The sequence below is a fragment of the Schistocerca serialis genome, chromosome 9 (assembly GCF_023864345.2).
Source record: "Schistocerca serialis cubense isolate TAMUIC-IGC-003099 chromosome 9, iqSchSeri2.2, whole genome shotgun sequence".
Classification (NCBI taxonomy): Eukaryota; Metazoa; Arthropoda; class Insecta; order Orthoptera; family Acrididae; genus Schistocerca; species Schistocerca serialis.
Genome location: NC_064646.1, coordinates 323,466,215 through 323,490,821, shown reverse-complemented (window position 1 = coordinate 323,490,821; position 24,607 = coordinate 323,466,215). Strand labels below are relative to the sequence as shown.

Sequence of the window (24,607 nt, the reverse complement as noted above, 5' to 3'; positions counted from 1 at the left end):
CAAATGTTACCGGTTAATAATAATTCTGTGTATCTCAATGGCCTGGTGCAAGTCTTTTGATTGGACACCACTCTGGTGACCTGGGTCTCCCTAAACTAACCCAGTTATCCAACTGGGGAAAGAGGACTGACAGTTTTATGTGGAATCCAAACCATGTGTTATTTCTGATGAATTTTCACATGAATAAGAGGTAAATACTAGGCTAAAACGCAGACTGGGATTTGATGCCCAGACCTTTCAGCTTCTAGGAATAGAAGGTATCACCTATAACTGTAGACTCTGTTCACTCATCCCCTTTTCATTCAACATTTTTTTTTTTTTTTTTTTTTAGAAAGAGTCCCTTTCTTTTGTAAAAAGGCCCTTTTTTAAGAAGAGGCCCACAGTAGAATGCTTATTCATTTTTCAAAGCTTAATTTGTTAACTGCCTCTCCATTTAACTGCATCAAAGGAATTTCTGTAGTGACAACCCTATTTGATATCACATCTTGTTGGTGTATTTATGAAATTATAATGGTCTTTCATAGAGTGGACCAAAAAGTTTGCTTGGTAAGCAAAAATGTTGAGTCAATAAAGCCATCCATTCATCTTGCGTGGCTTGAGTCATATCTTCAGAATGAGAAGTGAAATGTCACATTTACAAACTGTACCACTGGTATGAAAGTAAACTCAGAAAAAGGAGGGGGAGACACAGCCATAAAATGTGGAATTGCACAAGGTTACTGAGATTATTAGGATTCTGAACTTATATTCAGGGTCTTCCAATAATTTCAAAGGATTGTTCAAAAACTATAATGTTTGACACTGTCACAAGCTTTCTAATATATAGCCCAAACACAACCATAAAAGATATACCAGTAGATCTGATGATAGCTGAGTACAGCTAACTCACAACACATAGAAACAGATATTAAACATCATATACTAAACGTAGCTATGTGTAAAATTTGTTGCAGTGTACTGGTAGCAGGATAATGAATTCCTACAGGGTCACCAGTAAATAAACTGATGATCTTGACTTGGCATTTTGTGCTCTTAGAAATAACTCGCATTATGTACATTCATCTACTCATTCATTTATCATCTTCTGTAAATTCCACCATGAGAGAGAACCTTCAATGATCTTCAGTACTGTGTAATGAATCAACATGTACAGTACATTAACCAAACAGAAGATTCTCTTGGATATATAACCTACACATTTTACCATCAATGAACTAAAAATGGCAAAGAAACTATCATAACAGCTGCACTTCTAAAATAGTCAACAAATATAAAATATCTGCAAAGGGTTTTTGAATAAATTTGTAAAATGGAAAAGATCCCATAAGAAATGAAAATTGCCTTAATAAATCCTCTTCATAAGAAAGGTGAAAACAAAGAAGTAAATAACTATGTTTGCTTATCAAGTATTTATAAAAATTCTTCTGAAAAGAATCACAGTCAACAATAAAAGGAATTTCTAGGGTGCTTTAGAAAAGGCAGATTCAGCTTGGAGCATACATTCAATTTGAAATTCATAATCTGACACTGACTTCTGAACTCTAAAGACATATTTGTAATATCTGTGGGTTTCATTCATGTAGGCATTTGACTCTGTTGATAGGGAAATTCCAGATACAAAATTTCAGAATTTGATGTTAAAAATAAATTGGCAAATGTACTCTGTGAAATGCTTACAGACACTGTCTCAAAAGTAAAGTTCATGTGCAAAATTTCTATTATTTAAATAATTACAGTTGAAAGACTTATCTCCAGTCTTCTTAAACTGTGTGTATGAAGAAATAGTAAAGATTCTGAACGAAAAATTAAAACAGTATCACGTATCAATAATTAAAGTTGGAAGAAAGAAGCTGCGTACTGAAGGAAACTGCGTGACATGTGCCAGCAATTATGCTGTACTCTCTGAAAATCTAGCAGATTATCTTCCTTTTCCCTAGCATTTATCACATATAGTACAGGGTTCACTTTTGATGCAATACTAATGGCATCATCAGCAAACTGTCACAGGTGGTCGTTCACTCTTCCATCAAATCATTTATATATATAGACTGGCTTGCCATACATCCAAGATTAGCCTGAACAGTCACACATATATTATTACAAGGGAGACAGGACAACCAAGAGTACAGGATGACGGCATCACCGTCAAAGCGATTGGAAACTTGATAAACAACAAGCTTGAAGTCGAAAACATTTTCAATAATCATTTTTTAAATGTTGTAGAGAAAATAGGATCTAAATGTTCATTTGAAGAAGCAAGGTAGTTAATGGAAGAGGCCTTACCCACACCATTTGATACAATTGAAATTCCACCCACCTCTCCTACTGAAATTAGGAAGATAATAAACTCTCTCAAGAATAAAAGCTCACATGGAATTGATGGCATTTCCAGTAGGATAATAAAAGCTTGTTCCCAAGAAATAAGTGGGATTATTAGCCACATATGTAATAGCTCTCTGAAGCAGGGTATTTTCCCAGATAGACCGAAGTATGCCATTGTTAAACCACTGCATAAAAAAGGGGATACGTCTGATGTCAACAACTACTACCCAATATCCCTTCTGATTGCCTTATCCAAAATTCTTGAAAAAGTAACGTATTGTAGAGTAGCTTCACACCTTTGTAAAAATAACGTTTTAACAAAATGTCAGTTTGGTTTCCAGAAGGGTTTTTCAATGGAAAATGCTACATATACTTTCACTAATGAAATATTAAATGCTCTGAGTAACCGGAAGTCACCCATTGGGATTTTTTGTGATCTATCAAAGGCTTTTGATTGTGTAAATCATGGAATGCTTCTAGATAAGCTCAAGTACTGTGGTATGGATGGGACAGTGCTTAAATGGTTTAAATCATACCTAACTGGAAGAGTGCAGAAAGTTGAAATAAACAGTTCACATAATATACAAAACACTGGTGATTTCTCAAACTGGGGAACAATCAAGAATGGGATGCCGCAAGGTTCGGTCCTGGGTCCTCTGCTTTTCTTAATATATATTAATGACTTGCCATTCTACATTCACGAAGATGCAAAGCTGGTCCTTTTTGCCGATGATACAAGTATAGCTATCACACCCAACAGACAAGAATTAACTGGTGAAATTGTAAACGATGTTTTTCAGAAAATCATTAAGTGGTTCTCTGCAAATGGGCTCTTATTATATTCAAGGAAGGGAGTAAGAAGGATTGTCATTTGACAAAACACAGTATATACAGTCCACACAGTAAATGAAATGACACCATTAATAAATATAGACTTCAATCAGAAATCGGTAGCAAAGGTAGAATATTCAAAATTTCTAGGTGTATGCATTGATGAGGGGTTGAACAGGAAAAAACAAACTGAGGATCTGCTGAAATGTTTGAGTTCAGCTGCTTATGCTATTAGGGTCATTGCAAATTTTGGCGATATACATCTGAGTAAATTAGCTTACCACACCTATTTTCATTCTCTGCTTTCGTATGGCATCATACTCTGAGGTAACTCATCATTGAGTAAAAGATTGTTCATTGCACAAAAGCATGTAATCAGAATAACTACTGGAGCTCATCCAAGATCATCCTGGAGACACTTATTTAAAGAGCTAGAAATCTTCACTGTAGCCTCACAATATATATATTCACTTATGAAATTTATATCTAAAAACAAAGATGATGTGACTTACCAAACGAAAGCGCTGGCAGATTGATAGACACACAAACAAACACAAACATACACACAAAATTCAAGCTTTCACAACCAACAGTTGCTTCATCAGGAAAGAGGGAAGGAGAGGGAAAGATGAAAGGATGTGGGTTTTAAGGGAGAGGGTAAGGAGTCATTCCAATCCCGGGAGCGGAAAGACTTACCTTAGGGGGGAAAAAGGACAGGTATACACTCGCACACACACCCATATCCAACCGCACATACACAGACACAAGCAGACATTTGTAAAGGCAAAGAGTTTCGGCAGAGATGTCAGTCGAGGCAGAAGTACAGAGGCAAAGATGTTGTTGAAAGACAGGTGAGGAATGAGCGGCGGCAACTTGAAATTATCGGAGGTTGAGGCTTGGCAGATGACGAGAAGAGAGGATATACTGAAGGGCAAGTTCCCATCTCTGGAGTTCTGACAGGTTGGTGTTAGTGGGAAGTATCCAGATAACCCGGACAGTGTAACACTGTGCCAAGATGTGCTGGCCGTGCACCAAGGCATGTTTAGCCACAGGGAGATCCTCATTACCAACAAACACTGTCTGCCTGTGTCCATTCATGCGAATGGACAGTTTGTTGCTGGTCATTCCCACATAGAAAGCTTCACAGTGTAGGCAGGTCAGTTGGTAAATCATGTGGGTGCTTTCACACGTGGCTCTGCCTTTGATCGTGTACACCTTCCGGGTTACAGGACTGAAGTAGGTGGTGGTGGGAAGGTGCACGGCCGGGATACTTCCCACTAACACCAACCTGTCAGAACTCCGGAGATGGGAACTTGCCCTTCAGTATATCCTCTCTTCTCGTTATCCGCCAGGCCTCAACCTCCGCTAATTTCAAGTTGCCGCCGCTCATACCTCACCTGTCTTTCAACAACATCTTTGCCTCTGTACTTCTGCCTCGACTGACATCTCTGCCGAAAGTCTTTGCCTTTACAAATGTCTGCTTGTGTCTGTGTATGTGCGGTTGGATATGGGTGTGTGTGCGAGTGTATACCTGTCCTTTTTACCCCCTAAGGTAAGTCTTTCCGCTCCCGGGATTGGAATGACTCCTTACCCTCTCCCTTAAAACCCACATCCTTACGTCTTTCCCTCTCCTTCCCTCTTTCCTGATGAAGCAACTGTTGGTTGCGAAAGGTTGAATTTTGTGTGTATGTTTGTGTTTGTTTGTGTGTCTATCAACCTGCCAGCACTTTCTTTTGGTAAGTCACATCATCTTTGTTTTTAGATATATTTTTCCCACATGGAATGTTTCCCTCCATTATATCCACTTATGAAATTTGTTATTAACAATAAGAATGAACTCAAAAGTAATAGCAGTGTACATAGCTACAACACTAGGAGAAAGGATGATCTTCACTACTCAAGGTTAAATCTAACTATGGCTCAGAAGGGGGTAAATTATGCTGCCACAAAAGTCTTTGGTCACTTACCTAATAGTGTCAAAAGTCTGACAGATAGCCATATAGCATTTAAAAGGAAATTAAAAGAATTTCTTAATGGCAACTCCTTCTACTCATTAGATGAATTTTTGGATATAGTAAGTGGGTAATTTCCCAACCCCCACAAAAAAAAATTAAAAATATTGAGTGTCATGTAATATTTTGTATAATGTAATATTTTGTATAGACACCTTTTATTAACCTGACACATTCCACATCATTACAAAGTGTTGTATTCATGATCTATGGAACAAGTACTAATATAATATAATCTAACAGTCTTTTTGTCATCTGGACAAACGTCTGTGGTTGTAAAAATGTCTGAGAGTTGAGAATTTTATGACTGACAAGGATCTTTTTTTAAATTTTAAGGCTGTATGTTTACACCGCATTTTTAAACATACATTTACAGTCGTGCCTCTCTCAGGCAATCTTGGAGCAAGTGCTGCTGTCAATGCAGAGGCGTGGCTACTGCTTGCACCACAACATTTCACTTATGTTTGTCATTTGGTAACACAACAGGGGCAATGTGTTTATGTTGTTCTTCTGTGTGAAGTGATTCATACACATGTTATCGATCATGTGTATTCATTTTTTGTCTGTGTGTGTAGGAATGGATAAACTACAGTGTGTGTTTAATTATAACCTGCAACAGGAATACAAAATTTTTAAATTGTGTAAAGACAGTAGCAATGAATGTGTCTGTTGCACACAATCTATTGAAGAATTGTCTATTGCACAGTAAGGAAAAGGTGATATTAAAGATCACATGAAAATGGCTAAACATAGGAGTGCTATTAATGTGAATGCTTCACCAAACAATAGAGGTTTTTAGGTCAAAGATGAGAATTGTGATCAGGAGAATACTGTTAAGGTTGATACATTTTCATACCACCCGCTTACATGTGAATTCAGTTTCAGAACATCAGACTGCACTGGTTAAACACCTATCATCATCTTGAATGGTTGCCAGCCCCAGGCTGGGTCTGTCTGGAACATAAGCCTCACCATCTGCCCTGTTTTCTCACCATCTTTCTACGGTCACCTGCTCCAGTGCTTGCCTCTTTTTTTCACAACACTCCTCAACATCTTTCAGCCATCTATCCCTTGTTCTTCCTCTTGGTCATTTCCTTCACATAACCATTTGTTCTATCTTCTTAGATATCCTCTTGTTTTCCAATCTCTTTAAGTGCCCATACCATCTTGCACTTGATGTTTCTATCCTACTCTACAAGGGTTCCTCTTTCACTATTTCCCTTGCCCTTATGTTTCTCACACTATCTGTCCTTGTTACCCCCACCCTACTTCTGAGGAACTTCATTTTACATGCCTGTAATCTGGTTAAATATCTTTTTTAACTTCTATATATAACCTCTTTGCTTTTTGTGGGACACCTTTGTCGCAAACCACATTCCTAACATTTCACAGGGATGCTTCTGCCTGTCTGATACACTCATCGACCTCTTTGTCATTTGTTCCACTTTCCCCTATCACACTTCCCATGTACTTGACACTCCACGCCTTTTTCAACAGCTCACTTCTGATCCTTATTTCACCAGTTGGTCTATCTTTCTTTCTAATAGTAACCAGGATTACACATTTGTTTACATCAAATTTCATTCTCTCCATGAAAATCAACTATTGTATCCTGTCTTCTCCAGTTTCTTATGCCACCTTAGTCTTTATCTCATCCATTGCTGGAACCTTTCATTTCCCACTCTCTCACAATTCAGACTTTCATTGCACATCTTCTCCACTCTGCTTGTTGTCTCTTTTTCCACTCCCTTCTTTTCTAGTGCTTCCCAGACCTTTCTTCTACATATGCTATGAAATGCCTTTTTTATACCAAGAAACGCCCAGATCCACAGCGATGCTCCTAGAGCTGCCTCACCGCAAATATGACGTCAACAGTTGGCCTCTCAAGTCTGAAGCCATGCTGTTCCTCTCTCAATTTTCTGTTGACTCTTGTTTGGATTCTGGTCTCCAGCATCTTTTCACATACCTGAGCACATGTGGTATCAGTTGGACTCCCCTGTAGTTTCTACAATCCTTCTTACTCCCTTTCTTGAATAGAGGGACAATTAGTGCCCTCCTTCAATCTTCTGGAGTTGTCTTATGATTCAACACCACCCTGATCATATGATACAGCCACAGTTTCCTAATCCCCCTGTTGCCTTCACCATTTTGAAACTTACTTCATCCATAAATGGTGTCTTTCTCCTTTCATCTTGTCCAGTGCCATTTCCATTTCTTACTTCACCTCCCCGCCACTGCTGAGATTACTTCTAATCCTTTAGTCTATAATCCTCATCTCCTGTCCATTTGGATTTAGCAGGTTCCCAAAGTACTCCTTCCTCACTATCTTCAGTGCCTCCTTGTTATCGACCTCTTTCCCATTTATATCCATCATTATTACACCCTCTCTCAAACCTCTTCTCATACTTCTGACCATTTGATATAGTACTTTCTTACTTCCTCTGTTATCTTCCTTCATCAGGTTTATCCATTCTTCCATACACTTGTACTATAAATACATATAGAACCCAAAATTTTCATATGCTAGAACCAAGCCTGAGGTAATTATTTTTAATGTTATTTTGATATTTATATTTGGTAAAACAGTTTGTTCTCTGGAAAAAAATTAATTATGTACCATTAATTATGGACAGCTCAAACAGAAGTGAAGTGAAACTCTGAAGGAGGGAATTCAAGTTAAATTTTCAAATTTAGATAAAGTGCCATGTGTAACTGCTCAAATTTTGATTCAGTATGGTTTGCAGTGTGTGAAAAAATACAAACTTCAAGAAAAATTGGTTAATTACATTGGTGATAATACTCAAGTAATTTTGTTGGTATGAAGTGAAAGACAAATAAAAATGAGATAAGAATTGTTCATAGTTATTTAATAAGATCTATTTTTAATTTAGAGTGTGCACAAACTATCTCTGAAAAGTTGTAAAGGGACATCCTCCTCTAGCATTACTTTTCCTCAACAGTAGTGGTCGTTACCAGTAACATTTTTCAAATTTTGGACAGGTCAATATTATCTTAGCTGTTTTTCTGAAAACTATAATCTAAATGTATACACAATATGTTATATTTCAAGTTAAAATTTATGAAAAGGAATTACTTTATTTTGGATGTTATAATCGATAAATACTAGTTCTGAATGTACAGTTAAAATTATTTGTTTCAGAAACATTTCATCACAAATTATTTGGCACACTTAAAATTCCTATTTTTAATTATGCAATCTAGTTCTGTTTATTTCTGTATTCATTTATAAAATAATAATCTAAACTAATAGAAATTCATTTGTCCAGAAAAATTGTAAGCCCTTTGGAATCTTATTATTGCCGCAGAGTGAAGTAGTAGTAGGCATGCCTCTGATGTGATCGGACGTATTTTTGTACTTTGGATTAACAATGCAATTTCAGCTTTGTTAAATTGAAAATTCAAAAGACAGTGTGATGTAGTAAAATGTGAGACAATAAATTATCATAAAAACAAAAATTCTGCAACGACACTCTTCAAAATTATTTAGATCAATTGAACCATGAGAACCTAAAATGTGAGAATTTCAGCTTCAAGAATCAGACCCCTAGACTTAAAGAACTGGAGCCAACTGTGCGAGAAAAGATAAGCAAAAAGTTTATAGTAAATCTTACTCCTCTCCAATCTTCTGAAAAGACTTTACCATAGTGGACAGTAACAACATCAAAGAAAGGAGGGGTAGATTCTATCTATCTATCTATCTATATCCGAATCCCACTCCAGCTACTGCCAGTTCTGGGTGCTGATGAGTCCTCTCCATTTGGCTCGGTCCTCCCACCACTTTTCTTCCTCCACTTGCTGCCAGGTCACTCCTCTCCTTCCTACAGATATTCTCACTCCCATTTTCCACCGTGTTCTTTGGGCGCCCTCTAGGTCTTTTCCCATCCATCTTTAGTTCTTCCATAATTTTGGGGAGTCTCTACCCATGCATACTCTTAACATGCCCATACCATCTTAATCTCTTTCTTTCAATTTCTCCTCTCATACTTTCTTGTTTAAGGTCCTTTCCAATCTCTACATTCCTTATTCTGTCCATTCTTGTTTTTCCCTTAATTGCTCTGAGAAATTTCATTTCCCCTGCTTGCAGTCTGCTCCAGTCCTTTTCTGTCATTGTCCATGTTTCTCCACCATAGGTCACAATAGGGATGTAATAAGTCTTATACATAAGGAGTTTTGCTCTTTCTGAAACTTAATTATTCCAAATCAGGTGTTTTATTGTTTGGTAGAAATTGCCTCCCTTCTGTAACCTCCTATTAATTTCGTTAGTTATTCTTCCATCCCTAGATATTTCACTCCCCAAATAAGTGAAACTTTCTACCACTTTGAGGGGTTCTCCATTCAAGGTAATATTTCCGTTGATTCCTTTCTCTCTTCCACATACCATTACTTCACTCTTATCTTTATTTATTTTTAATCCATACCTTTTCATTACTTCCTTCCACGCATCAAGCTGTAACTGTACATCTACCTCTTTATCACCCCATATTACCATATCATCTGCAAAAATCATCTTTTTGTCTTTTTCTTTTACTATATCTTTAACTGCCCTATTCATTCCCACCATCACAACATTAAAAAGTTGATTGTGGCACCATACACAATCAATAACCTGGCTCCAGGGAGGTAGGGTGCCCTTCCCTATTCCTCCATTGGGGTAATTCTTGTCTGGCGCGTCCACGTCGCGGGGGAGGGCATCCTACACTTCAGCAGGCCGGAGTGCCAGGATGGCTGAGTTTAGGCAGGGACCCTATCCCGTGGGGTATAACACGGAACCCATGCCTAGGGTTACGGGTGAAGACCTTAATGGCAGCAACGGCGGAGAAGGAAGACTTCGGAACGGCATAGCTGGCAGATGAGGCAACCCTCCTTTCTGGGGATTAAATGAGAAGGGAACCACTGCCTTGTGGTGGAGGAGAAACTCCAACGGCTAAGGGAGACAACCCCAACAGAAAATCCTTTCTTGCGTTAGGCCTAACAAGCCAGTAGGAAAGTCTTCATATAGTGCTGTCAAAACACAGACGAGCCTTGGAACGAACCGCTCAGGATTTGACCCCACTGCTTCTTCAAGTACTGGTGCAAATGATGGGAGACCTGATGATACGCATCAGTACAAGAAGATGAAACCAACTGGACTAAAAAATAACCTAAAAAAAGGGGTAGATTACTTAGTGAAAAGTACAACTGAATAAATAAAGTTTAATGTTTCAATACAGTGTTAAGATATTTAAGTAATTTCAAAACTACATTCTGGGTTGGATCTCAAGAATGTAGTAATATGTCCTGGATTAGACCCAAGAAATGTGGTACACCCATTCATAGAGAAAAAGAGCAGCCTATCACACTTTCCCCTAGGTTACTCCAGGTGATACCCTTGTCTCTGATAAACATTCATCATTGAGGACAATGTATGGGATTCTATTACTCAAGAAGTCTTCAAGCCACTCACATACCTGGGAATCTATTCTGTGTGTTTGCAACTTCATTAACCATCTGCAGTGGGGCACATGTCAAACACTTTTCAGAAGTCTAGGAATCTCTTGCCCTTCATCCAAGGTTCACAGGATATGATGTGAGAAAAGGGCAAGCTGAGTTTTATACAGAAATACTCTCTAAAGCTGTGCTGGTTTCTGGACAGAACCTTTTCTGTCTCAAGGAATTTCATTGTATCAAAATTAGAATATGTTAAAGAAATCTGCAGCATACCGATGTTATAGAGATGCATCTGTAATTTCATGGGTATGTTCTTTTTTCCTCTAGCAGATACAAACAAATACAAATCAGTTTCTTGGAACAATAGCCAGTAGTACAGGTTTAACAATCACTGAGGAGAAAATCATATTTATAAGCAACATAAAAGATGTACCTAAATTATACAGACTGACTTTTGTCAAATAGAAAAGGACAAAAATTTCCAGTATCTAGAATTAATAACTCAAGAAAATTATGGTTTAGAAAAATCTGCCATAAATGAAAGGAAACACAAAATCGAAAGGCCATATGGAATAACGAAAAAATATTTACAATACACGGTGCACACAAAAATGCAAAAACAAGCATTACAGCATGGTGTTGAAACAAGAATGTCTCTACGCAAGTGAATGCCTAACATTGAGTTATAAATTAAACGAACTATAAATATTAGAGAGACGAAACACAAGGAAAATTTTAGCCCGAATAAGAAGCACAGAAGTCTGGAAATTAAGATGCAGGTATTAAGTATATCAAAATATAGAAAAACTAACAGGAACAATAAGCAAAAGAGGAATTATATTTTTTGGACATTTATTCAGGATGAATGAAAAGAGGCAGACAAAACAATTCTTCAAATACCTCTGGGAAAAACAAATAGTAACCAGCTGGATCTGAGAATTTAAAAAAGATTTAAAAATACATGATGTCAAAGTATAAGAAGCAGCAGGAGGGGATATTTTTAGAAGCAAGTGTTAAATTTAGGATTCCAAGGCAGAAGCAATAAAAGAACACATGCAATGTCGTCTGAAGTAAACATGATGAAAATATGAAAGATTGCTGGAGGAAAAGAAAAGAACAGAGGAAAAGAATTTGAAATTGTGATGTGGTCTCTAGTTCAGCAACATGGAAACTTCAAAAATATAAAAATTAAAAAAGTTGAGATTACCAATATTATTTGAGATTTGTTTACCATAAAAGAAGAAAATATGGGACCATGACACACAAACAAAGGCAAACATTCACAATCATATTTTGAAACTTACACCACTTTGCTTTTAACAACCTCAGTTTTACTTTGAACTTACATGGATATTTAGTAACAATAACTTTATTATTATTGCCCCCATCTGTACTCTGCAAATGACTGCAAAGTGCATGGTAGAGATTACTTTCCACTCTACCTACGCAGGTGATATGTTGTGGTTCACAGTATATTCCTGGATTTCCCAGTTAATGATGGTTCTTGATGCTTTTAAGTAGGCATTCATGGAACAGCAGTGTCTAACTTCAAGCACCTACCAGTTCAGATTTTTCGGCATCTCCTTGACGCTCCGCTATGGGACAACAAAACTGTGACCCTACATATTACTCTTGACTACAGCTTGCACTCAGAAATAGAGTCTTCTTTACGTACAAGATGCTTAGAGCTCAGAAATTATCCATGCCTTGTCCCCAATTCTGTCTAATTTTTACTTTGGTTTGGTTTTGTTGCTTTTTGTATGTTCCATGCATCATATTTTTACAATTCACTATGATGTGTAACAGGACTAAGTTAAGAAATATGATATAATTTCTGTGTAAAAATATGTCTAGATGCTCACCAGTTACATAACTGCATTTATTTCTTTATCTTCTTTAACCTTAATCTACAACAAAATTTGTGTACTTTGGCAGACAGCATAATCCCATTAACACTGTCTACAGCTGCTTCGTGTATCATAAGGCATTTTCGGCCAGTGGCTGGTAATCTATCAATACTACTGGCTTCTGCTAGCAACATACATATGCCTAATTACAGTAATTTCCATGAAATATTTGGATAAGTACTACACTTTTGCTGACATTGTATCTGCATGCTCATTTTTTTCCGTTATTGTTAACAAAACTCAGTGTTAATTTATGAGGCTTGAGGTATTCTGATAGCAGACACAAAATAAGGGTTCTTTATGATCCACAGCTTTGTTTTCAAGTCACAGTATACTGATTTGCTAGTTGTTCCAACTGAAACCATATTTATTCTGCATCTTTGCTTCCTGACAGAATTCTTCTCAAATATTGCACATAGAATACTTTGGAAATGACTGGAGATAGGATGAATGCTGCTTTGGTTATAAATGCTTCTTGCAACCAGTTATCAAAATAGCCTGTTACCAGAATCTTTCGGAAGAAAAGCTCAATGCACATATGCGACCAAAAAAAAGGTAATGTATTAATCATACCCATGTGTGAATGCCCCTGTCTCCAGAGCAATTAACCAATCTCTGGATGAATGCATTCCATAGAATGCTTCACCAAGGGCTTATAATACTACTGAAAGAATCACATAATCTTCCCAAAAGTGCAAGGAGCCTGAGCAAATGGATCTGATTCATCATTGATTGTGTAATTGACATTACAGTGCAAACCAGTGGCTGTGCACCTACTATTACACATCCTAACACGTAACCTTTTTTGCCAAGATTCATCATGAGACATCACTCAGCATTGCACACAATTTTAAAATACTGTTTATCTTGTCACCCAAAGAGTTTGGTATCTTATAACTACAATTTAGCAATAATACATTCTTGGTCTTCATCCTTCCCTTTATAGCCTGAGCTTGCACCACTTCTGAACCTGTAGGATGGTCTGCATGCTTTTGTCCATAGCCTCTGAAGAACTGAAACTACTGCAGATGTTTAGGTTGAATCTATTACATTTGCATCATCTCCTAAATATTTTCATTGATTTTGGAGGCTTGTGTGTAAATCCGGTCCTCTGATCTAGCCAAACATAACTACTGTAAATTGCTGATCAAAATTGTGCTAACTGTTTTGGTGATGGCTTCTGAAGTTTAAAGATTTGCTGCTCTTTTCCCAGTATTGTATAGCTAGAGTAATGCCTCTATGCATGTGACGTACACCATTCTGCATATAGTCTGTCTTACAACATTCCCCATGAAAATACTAGGGATATTTATCACAGTGATTGCCATACCTGCTGATACTGACAAGTTTTGCATACTGGAGCATTTTGACAATAAAATATCCAGGGCTGGTTTAAGGTACAACTAATGAACTGTGAGAATTCTATAAAGCATAGGTACTGTCTGTTTTCCCCCATGAACCATGGACTCCATGCCAAGATTGGATGGCTTGTGTGGCTCACACATATGAATATGGTAAGTGCAACCACAATGGTGGGGTATCTGAGGAGAAACCAGACTGATATGTATTTTCTGACGAGAGACAGCAGCCCTTCCAGCAGTTTCAGGAACAACAGTCCGGATGATTGATTGATATAGGCTGGCAATATTTAGTCAACATGGGCTTACTATGTTTGCCCTGCAAACGGATGATATCATGGGAAACATATAGATGTTATTTTTCTGAGACCTGCAGCTCTACTATGCAGCATAATGATGGTGATATCCTCTTTGGTAAAATATTCCAAAGCAAAGATTCCCCGATTCAGATCTCCAGATGGGGACTACTCAGAAGAATGTCATCATCAGAAATAATAAAACTCACATCCTACAGCTCAGAGTGTGGAATGTTAGATCCCTTCAGTGGGTAGGAGAAACTGAGAATTTGAAAAGGAAAATGGATAAGATGAAGTTAGACACAGAGCGAATTAGTGAAGTGAGATTTCTGAAGGAACAAAACTTCTTGTAAGGTGAGCAAATGGTCATCACAAACAAGGGGTGATGCAGCAGTAAGTGTAACAATGAATATGAAAATAGGGACACGACTAAGCTGCAATGAACAGCATAGTGGAAACATTATTGTACACAACATAGACTCAAAACCAACACTCACCTACTAGCTCCACATGTGACAAAGAAGATGATAGCATGATGAGACAGGAGAAATTATTTACATCATTACAGGAGATGAAAATTTATTTATATTGGGGAACTGTCACTTGGCACTAGAAAAGGGAAGTGGATGAAAAATAGTAGGAGAATAAAGACTGGGTGAAAGGAATAAAAGAAGAAGCTCCCTAGTAGAATTTTACACAGAGCACAATTTAACCATTGCAAACACTTGGTTTAGGAATCATGAAGGATGATTGTATGAGGGATGCTCAAAAAAAAGTGCGTCTGAATTTTTTAATGTGAAAACTGTTAAAGTCTTTTAAATATTATTTGGCATTCTCAGGATTGCCACAAGTTTCCCCAAGTGAAATTTCCCTGACTTTCAGACAAGTTATAGCATTTTTCCCTGACAAATTTTGAGATATCAAGGGTAAGTAAAGGCATAAGTTGACAAAAAAATGTAAGGACTTCTGCATTTATAAACATGTGAGCAAAAATCTGAAGTACTAACATCAACATCTTTTGTAATGAACTGTTTTTGGGTAAAGAAAGAAAGCTAAATGGTATATGTGTTTCATTAAGACCACTGATTCTTTTATTTCAAAAATGGTTCAAATGGCTCTGAGCACTATGGGACTCAACATCTTAGGTCATAAGTCCCCTAGAACTTAGAACTACTTAAACCTAACTAACCTAAGGACATCACACACACCCATGCCCGAGGCAGGATTCGAACCTGTGACCGTAGCAGTCCCGCGGTTCCGGACTGCAGTGCCAGAACCGCTAGATCTTTTATTTCAATAAAACTAAACACGTCTGGTGACAAAAATACGCATTTCATTGGAGTTGCAAGACAGATTTAAAAGATCTTCGCTGATTTCAGAAATGACCTCAAAAAAGTAGACCTCTTGAAAGAAGGGTATAAAGTGGGGAAGAGTTGAGTAAGCCAACACTATATGTGACCACAAATAAAATTTTGGTTCTACTATGTTTGTTACTGTCGGTTATTACCCACTTCGTTATGTCTATTATTTTACAGGTATTGTGTTGTGTGATTTTTCTTTCAAGAAATACACGAGTACATAGCATACAAACTGCTAATGACTGCCACAATTTTCTTCTTCTTATCGTCCATACTTTCTAATATAAAAACTACTACTGAAGTGCCAAAATACACTAAAATAAATAAAATGTCTATAAAATGGCGCACTGTAAAATGTACTTGCTGTGAGGCAGTTGCAATTCCTGAAATCCATCATTCATGCCATCTGGCCTGCTGAGGAGCACCACAGTCCTGGGTCCATGGATAAACCATGTAAATCCACCACATTATGCCACACACAAACAGACCTGGCCTGTAGGCAGATCAGTGAGACTAGATCCAACAGGCAGGGCCCGCACATTCGTGGGAAACTATGGGCCCGATCCGTTAGAGATACCCACAGAAATGGTCTGCGGTTTTAGCCCGTCATGGAAGTCCACTCATGTGCTCCTCTGCTCATATTTCACAAACACCATGTTGATAAAATGAGACCGTGGTGATCAATCCATGCAACAGATAACTGGCACAAATACTCTGATAATCACTACTAATGAGGATATGTAGCAACTCTCTGTAAAGACGGTTGCTGCACCACAGACAAGCACGTATAAAAGACAATCACATTCTCACAACTAAATTTTTGGCCATGGCCTTTGTCAGAAAATGAGAGTGCACATCTATTCACACAATTACTCAGACAACTCATGCAAACATGACTGCCATCTCCGGCCACTGCATCAACAATCTCTGAGGATTAGATCCAAAAAACCAATTATCATGCGTCCCTGCCTCTCATTGGCAGCTGCTATGGTAGCAGCAAGAAGTGCTGCCAGCGCTGACAGCAAGCAGAGGGGAGTGGTAAAAAGGGGAGAAGCAGCAAGAATGAGGTAGTAGGGAAGTGGGGCATGTCCTCAGCTGCTCCCAGCCACCGACAAAGTGTGACATCTCAGTAAACAAGCCATTTCATCTACTGAGAGAAAAACGAGGTTTTCCCAGTGTTTTTTCAGATTTCCCTGATACATTTCAAATTCCCTGATATTCCCTGATTTCCAGAACTTGTGGCAACACTGATTCTATATCTTTATTTCTCATGTCTTCTTATTCGCAGCCCTGGGAAACAGTGTGCTATAATCTAGTACTGAATTCGAAAATTTCATCCACAGATGCCGCACCCTCTCCTTCAGCAAGACAAAGCCTGACCACCCAAGAGTGCAGTGATATCTGCAACAGTCTGATGGATGCTTTGGGTTCACTGTCATCAATAATCCTCCATACAGTCCTGCTTGGTCCCATCTAATTTTCATCTGTTTCCAAAGCTTAAAGAGCAGTTTTGAGGGCTCCAATTTGATACTGATGAAATGGTGAATGCAGAGATGAGGTTGTGGCTCTGTCAACAAATTCAAACATTTTACAGTGGCAGTATCAAATTACTGGTCCCTTGTGAGAAATATGCTCATCGGCAGGGTGACAGTGTTGAGAAATATGTACTTACATATGAGGAATAAAGATGTATAATGTTAATAACATTTGTTTTATTTAAAAAGCTTTAGGTGTTGTCATATAAAAAATGTGAAAGCATTACTTTTCACCATACTCTCATACAAGCGGAAGAAACCCAGAGACACCGGATAGATTAAATATAATGGTAAGACAGAGGTCTAAATTCAGATTTCAAACAGCAAAACATTCCCAGACGCATATGTGGAGTCTAGCCGTAACTTATTGGTTATGGACTGTGGACTAAAACTTAGGAATGGTAAAAAAAATCAAGAGATGAGGCCTGCATAAATTGAAAGAAGCACTGGTTGTTGAGAGTTTAATAGGAAACATTAGGCAACAACTGACTGAAACAATTAAAATGAATACAACAGAAGACAAATGGGTAACTTTGAGGGATAAAATAGTGAAGGCAACAGAGGAGCAAATAATAAGAAAGACAAAGCTCAGTAGAAGTCTGGATAATACATGAGATACTGAATTAAACGGATGAAAGAAAACTTGCAGCTAATGATGCACGCAAAAGGGAACATAGACATCTAAAACCTATGATTTTGTCACTTGGACTGCAAAATAACTGACAATGAATGAAGTAGAGACAATATAAAAAGCAAATTTGCAATACTATGAATAAAGTCTGGAACATAACCAGTTTACAGAAAAAGAGAATGGAAGCTTCTGAAATACAGTATACAGAAGAGTACTAAAGACTGGATGGTTAGATTCAATGTCTTACGAGGAGCTACTAAGTCATATTGAGAAAAAAAAAATTTATGGCACACACTGACTAGAAGAAGAGACTGGTTGACACATCACCTCATGAGGCAGCAAGGAATTGTCAGTTTGGTAATGAGGGAAGTATGGGGGATAAAAATTATAGAGAGTTTGGGCTCGAATGCAGCAAGCAGCAGGATCAAATGGATGTAGGTTGCAGAGATGAAGAGATCTATACAGAATAAGTTAACATGCAAAGCTGCATGACCACAACAACAACACAATTCCTTAAATGTATTATTTTACTTGCACATAATGTGTACAGGTAGCATCTAATAATACTTTATTTCTTTAATTTATGTATTACAGATGTTATGCTTATTGATGTCTGAACTGTTATTTGAGTATCTGTACCATAATGAAATAGTGAAGGCAGCAAAGGACCAAATAGAAAAGGGCAAAACCCACTAGAAGTCACTGGATAATGTTGTATCTGCTAGTTAAGCTGGCAAAGGTACCTAATTTTAAGCTTCCTTCCTAAAATCAAGGGAATTTTAGCATAAGACAAGAAATACATAATCATGACACTCACTGTAAGAGGAGCATTGAAGTGCCAAGGTGTCGCCTATCAAGTACACAAGACAGCTTTCCAACAGTCGCCCTAAAAATGTACAATCAACTGCCTCCAGAAGTGAAATCCCTGCCATCTGAATTATTTCGGAAAAAAATTGCTCAGGACTTGAAACAACATCCACTATATTCATTGGAAGAGTTTTTCAACAGCGGTTCTACTGAATGGACAAAATAATAAATATTGTTATGTTTTACATATAATTTTGCCTAAATGTAATCTTCTTCTTATGTTAACTACACATTTAATTTTGTGTTTTACTTAAAGTACATATTTTGCCAAAATGAAACTTTGTGTGTGTGACATTTTGCTTTATGGTATTTTCATTTGCTGCTATGAACTTTTACTTTCCTATTTAGTTATATTTCATTCCTGCTATGTTCTATGTGTTTTTGTGCACTGCATAAATATTTTCTTTTATTTGTAATATAAATTGTGTTGTATAAATGTTAGTTGATAAGCATTGTATTTGTGACGCAGTCTGTCCAGCCATGGCTGGTAAATGACGAAGATATAGTAAAGTAAAGTAAAGTATATGTTCTTTGCTATGATGTTGTCATCTCTATTGTAGTCTTTCGTATGTATACAAACATGCAGTTAGTGAAATAAAGTGTGCAGTTTTTGTATCCATGTACTACTGAGTAATCCAATACAAAGCCTAAAATTAGCAATGAGAAATTAATGTGGAACTCACTGTAATTGCCTTTGTGTATAAATTTTAACTGATATAGTGGTGTGTCGGAAAAATTATCCAAATTAGCCACTGACTGCAGCATGTCAGAGACCGACAGTGAACACAAGCAACAAAGATGATTACAGCATCTGTGGCTAATTCTAGTGGCATTGTGATGCCCAAATCACCCAAACAAATACAGTGGGGTGTGTATATCTCAGTTATGAAAAATAAGTTAACCATGCACATCATTCCAAACAATCTGCGAATGAACTACCTATTGGGTCTTGTTGGATCTGAGTAATCAGCTCTCATCACAGACCTAGCATACCCTCAAAAGCCAGAGGACATGACTTTTAATGAAATAGTAAAAACAGTGAAAGACCATATAGAACCTGCACCTTCAGTGATTCAGGAGTGCTATAAGTTTCACACGAGAAACCAACTTCCATAAGAATCTATTCCAAAGCACATATCTCAGTTGAAATCTTTGGCACAACACTGCAACTTTACCATCTGCAAGAAGAGACAGATTAGTCTGTGGTTTAAGAAGTGAAACAATTTCAAAATAACTGTTTGAAGGATACAAACTGACATTCAATAAACGTCAAGAAATTGCAGTGACTAACTGAGCCTGCAATGGCTATCCATGGCTATAGAGGGCTTATTCAAGCAGAGAGCATCAGCTGAGCTTGCAGTCTGGAAACCCACATTGTTATTGTTGTGGTAAACATGGACACATGAAGCCTCAGTGCTCACTAGAAGGTTCCACTTGTAAAATATGTGGTATCCATGGGCATGTTCCACAAATATGTCACAGAAGCAGTCCACAGTCAACAAGTTGTGGCTCAAAGGAAACCTGTGAGAGGAGAAGAAAGATGACAAACCAGGGAACAAGATAAAACCCAAAAAAGTCTACAAGTTGGTGTTGGAGGGTTCTGACATTGATTCAGAGGAATCAAATTCAAACAGTGGGGTAGATGAGGGGGAAGTAGTGTTAGAAAATATCATACTTTGAAAATTGTGCATCGAATCAAATGTGTATCAAAAAATTTATCTAAATTAAGAAACTGTCAGTGTGTGCAAGTAGTGTTGCAGTGCTGCAGTATGTTCCACTGTAGCAACGCAAGCTCCAGTGTGTAAAACTGGTGTCATTAAACAAGTAGATAATGATGCCTGACTTGTAGAGCTAGTTGTGGAAGGAAAGAAAATTTATTTTGAAGTGGTTACAGGAGCACGTGCCACTTTAAGTTGTGTAAATTCAATAGGCTACAAAAATTATTCAGTATGATAACACACATGTGAAGGGTTCTGTTACTTGGTTAATGTCACTGATTCAAAGTAACCTATTCAATGCCTTTACATGTTGTAAAGTCATCATCCAGTTCCACTATACTGGAAAGAAACTAAGATTCATTCCACTTAACTGGGGCAATACTGTCAAAATACAAGGACTGAAACAATTAGGAGCTTTCCACCCAGAAATATACTCAGCAGAAGTACTTATGAAGGCATATTCTGAGCTTTTCACAAAAAAGCCAGGGACCTTGAAAGGTGCCAAAGGTACCCTAACGGTAAAATAAGGGGCTCAACCCATTGCCCTCCAAGCCAGGTCAGTTCCTCTAGTTCACCAACTATTTTTAGAAAATAAAATACAGAATATGGTTGAGGAAAAAGCCCTTGCCAAGTTATCAGTTGAGGAATTAGCCAAAGCCAGGGATTTTAAGGCAACTGTCAATCCAAAGCTTTTTATTCCTGGGTCTACCTTAACAAAGATAGATGAGACTTTTGCTAAGCTAGGAGGAGGTGAGAAATTACAATAAGCCATTTCAAGATCTGCAAACCATTGTGACTCCTTGGGGGCCATATAAGTTTACTAGGCTTGCTTTTGGAATTGACTCTGTCCCAGCTGTATGGGAACCAAAATCAGATAACAATCACGTTGGTCTTGAGAAAACATATTGCTATCTTGATAACAGGCATACTAACATCACATGCTTCTCCCTGGCATAGCATTGGTTCCATTTAGTTGTATTAATGAAAAATATAAGAATGCAGAAATAACTGTGAAACTGAAGTTTATTTTTCTTTTTTTTTCCCAAAATGATGCAGAATATTGCGCTCACATTATTGATAAAAATGGATTGGACAACAGTGATAAAAAAGTAGAAGCTGTGCAGAAAGACCAAAAGCCAACAAAACAAACTCACATCTTGTTATTTTGTGGTATGATGAACTATAATACACATTTTTTATCAAATTTCTCTAGAATTCTAAGTCCTCTGTATTCAACAGACAACAACACAAAGTTTGAATGGAATGCAAAGTGTAATAAAGCATTTAAAGAAGCTAAATGTATGTTGCTGTCACACACAGTTTTCTGCCATTATGACCCATAATTGCCACTAGTTATAGCTTGTGATGCTGCTGAGTCAGGCACGGGTGTATGTCTTTCTTGTGTATTTCCTCTGATATCTGTTAGTTCCACCTAGAGAGAAGCAGAACAAAATTATTGTATCTTGGATTAAGAACTTAGAGCCTTTTTATGGAGTGTAAAAAAGGTTGATCTGTACCTAAGCGGACGTCACTTCACTGTGATAACGATCATAAACCACTCATCTATTATTTCAGTCCCAGAGCTTCACTGTCTTCCATTTGTGATAGGAGGCAGCAAAGATGGGCTGAATTTTTATTCAGTATGATTATGATATTAAATATCGTAAAACCAATGTCAGTTGTAATGATGACTGTTTATCAACACTGCTGTTACCTGGACAGACTGGACCTGATGATTGTGCTGTACACATAAATTTTCTAATGCTTGTAGTGCCCTTGTTACAGCTAAAGACATTTCCAAAGAGACAGTTAAAAATAAAATACTATCTGTTGTGTTGAACTGTGCCAAAAATAAAATATGGCCAAATAAGGTGCCACGCATTCTTAAAGAGTATTCAAGGCACTGTAATGCGTACTCTATTGCTCATAATTGTACTGTTAGAGGGGGAAGAGTTATAATTCCAAATAATCGAAGACCTTGGATTTAAAGAAAAATACAGTCGGGCTGTTTAGGATCCACAAAAACAAAATCTGTAGCTTGAAGTTCATATGGTTGCCTCAATTGAATGATGGGAGAGAACAAATCACAGCTATTTGCAATATATGTTATAGACACAGAAGAGCTCCAGCCAAGGCCCTTAGCACTCACAGGAATGGCCTAGACAACTGTGGAAGAGGCTTCGTATTTTGAAAAGTTTTGGAAGACAAAGTATCTCATAATAGTGGGGACACACAGCAAATGGCCAGAGGTAATCAACATGCCCTCTATCAACACTTCTACCATTGTGGATGTTTTAATCCCTTTGTTTGCTCAGTGTGATCCACCTAAAGTGATTGGGTCAGACAATAGGCCCCAAATAAAGACGTATTATTTTGCGTAAAAATGGAATTAGGCATTACCATCCCAATTCGAATGCCCAAGCTGAGCAAGATGTCCAAAGTTTCGAGCAGGCACTGAAGGTAATTGTATGTTTTCTGAAACTTATATATTGGAATGCAGAACATGTATTTGCAAGCCAAAGCCCAACCTTGTTTATGTTTGGGAGGGATCTGACAATTCTATTAAACCTAACCAAATAATTTGACATCCAGCAAAAGATCAGACCTAAGTTGATATACATGAATCGTACAATCAATGTGGGAGATTTTGTATGTATGACGAATTGAATCAACTCTGGTGCATAGAAAGGGCACAGTTCTTAAAAGAGAAGGAAATGTAAAAGATCTTACTGGTAATATTCATAGGAAACAGGTGGACCAACTCCTGTCATCCATTTCTAGTTATAAGAGTGGCGTTTCTGAAACTAATGCAGTGGCAACAACTGATGATGTTGCAGCTGATTTCAACACTGATTCTAAAACTGACAACACTTCTGGGACTGATCCATTAACTACCTCTAGTTGAAAATGAGACACCTGTTGCCGTGCAGATTAATGAAACTGCTGTGACAGCAGATACCCAGCATGAAGGCCAGGACGTTCCAGTGTTGCGCCGTAGCTCCTGGATTATTAAAAATCCAGCAAGACGATTAAGTTGTTCCTGGCTTAAGACAGGGCAGTTGTTATATCTGCTGGTTAAGTCGGCAGGTTTCGGTTGCCCTCTTCTCATATTTTTTTTCTATGGTACTATCATCTGTGTCGTCGTCTTTTGTGTATAGTAGTGCGTACAAGGATGTAGCAGCGGTATAAGATGTGTTGTTTTTTATTTACATGTATTACTTAACAATCCAGTACAAAATCTAACAGCTAAAACACGTGATACTGAATTAAATCGACGAAAAAAATAATAAACATGCAGCGAATGAAGCAGGCAAAAGGGAATTCAGACATCTAAAACGTGGGATTTTACACCTGAGATGCAAAATCACTCACAATGAATAAAGTACAGACGAGATAAAAAAAATAGATTGGCAACAGCGTGAATGACACTGAAACTAACCACTGCAGTTGACTTACGAGGTTCATTCACGCAGATAGGTGTAGTCGTTGTTTACATATTTATAAGTAACTCCATATAAAAGTTGAAATAAAATGTTTGGGCCAGTACAGACTGTGTATAAACTAGCAATGTCGCCTAGCGGTTCCTGCTCTTGTAAGATAAACGCCGTCCCATTTGTCATCGCTCGAATTAGCGCCAAGCATAACTGATAGTTGCTCAACATTTTAGGCGCTGACTTGTGCAAACGGTTTTTTATCGTTATTAAGTAAAATGCATTGTGTTCCAAATTTTATAACTCTAGATACAAAATTTCACTACAGTTTCTATAATTCTGTACTAACACTAGCCTAATATGTTCCATACGGTATCAACAAAACATTTTTTAAGAGAACATAGTTAACAATGTCAATAAAAGAATCTATGTCGATAATACACTGTAGTGGCGCAAATTTGTAGCAACGCTCAGCAGATCGTGGTTGGGCAGAACACGCAAATGAAACTTTTGTGCCAATTTGTAGTACCCAGAATGTGAGTAAAATAAAATTATGTCGATGGTATTCTTCGAACATTCAAAAATACACAATATTTTATGTCAGTGGCTATTATTTTAGTGCTTTAAAAAAACTGCATAAACATGCGCACACGATCCTAAACACTGTTACTGTTTTTAATTCAAAATTGCTACTGCTTAATATTCCGCGGAAGAAGTACCGTACGCTACACGCAGCTAGAGGACTGAAGTTGCGAGATACGGATTACCGCATCTGTTTATATTCGTAAGTCAGTTTTTTGGCCTTCTCTAGTACTAGTATCAACAAGAATAGGATACTAGTACGAGCGAAGGCAAAAAACGACCTATATAGGTCAACTGAACAAAAGGATATA

General features: G+C 37.6%; 1 protein-coding gene across 1 annotated transcript in view; it reads right to left on the bottom strand.

Moving 5' to 3' along the window:
• Window positions 1-23,852, bottom strand: part of LOC126418712 (anoctamin-4-like) — a 404,589-nt gene extending 380,737 nt beyond the window's left edge. The window contains exon 1 of the mRNA XM_050085615.1: window positions 23,740-23,852. The gene's annotated coding sequence lies outside the window, so the exon portion shown is untranslated. The remainder of the gene's footprint in view (window positions 1-23,739) is intronic.
• Between the last annotated feature and the right edge of the window lie 755 nt (window positions 23,853-24,607).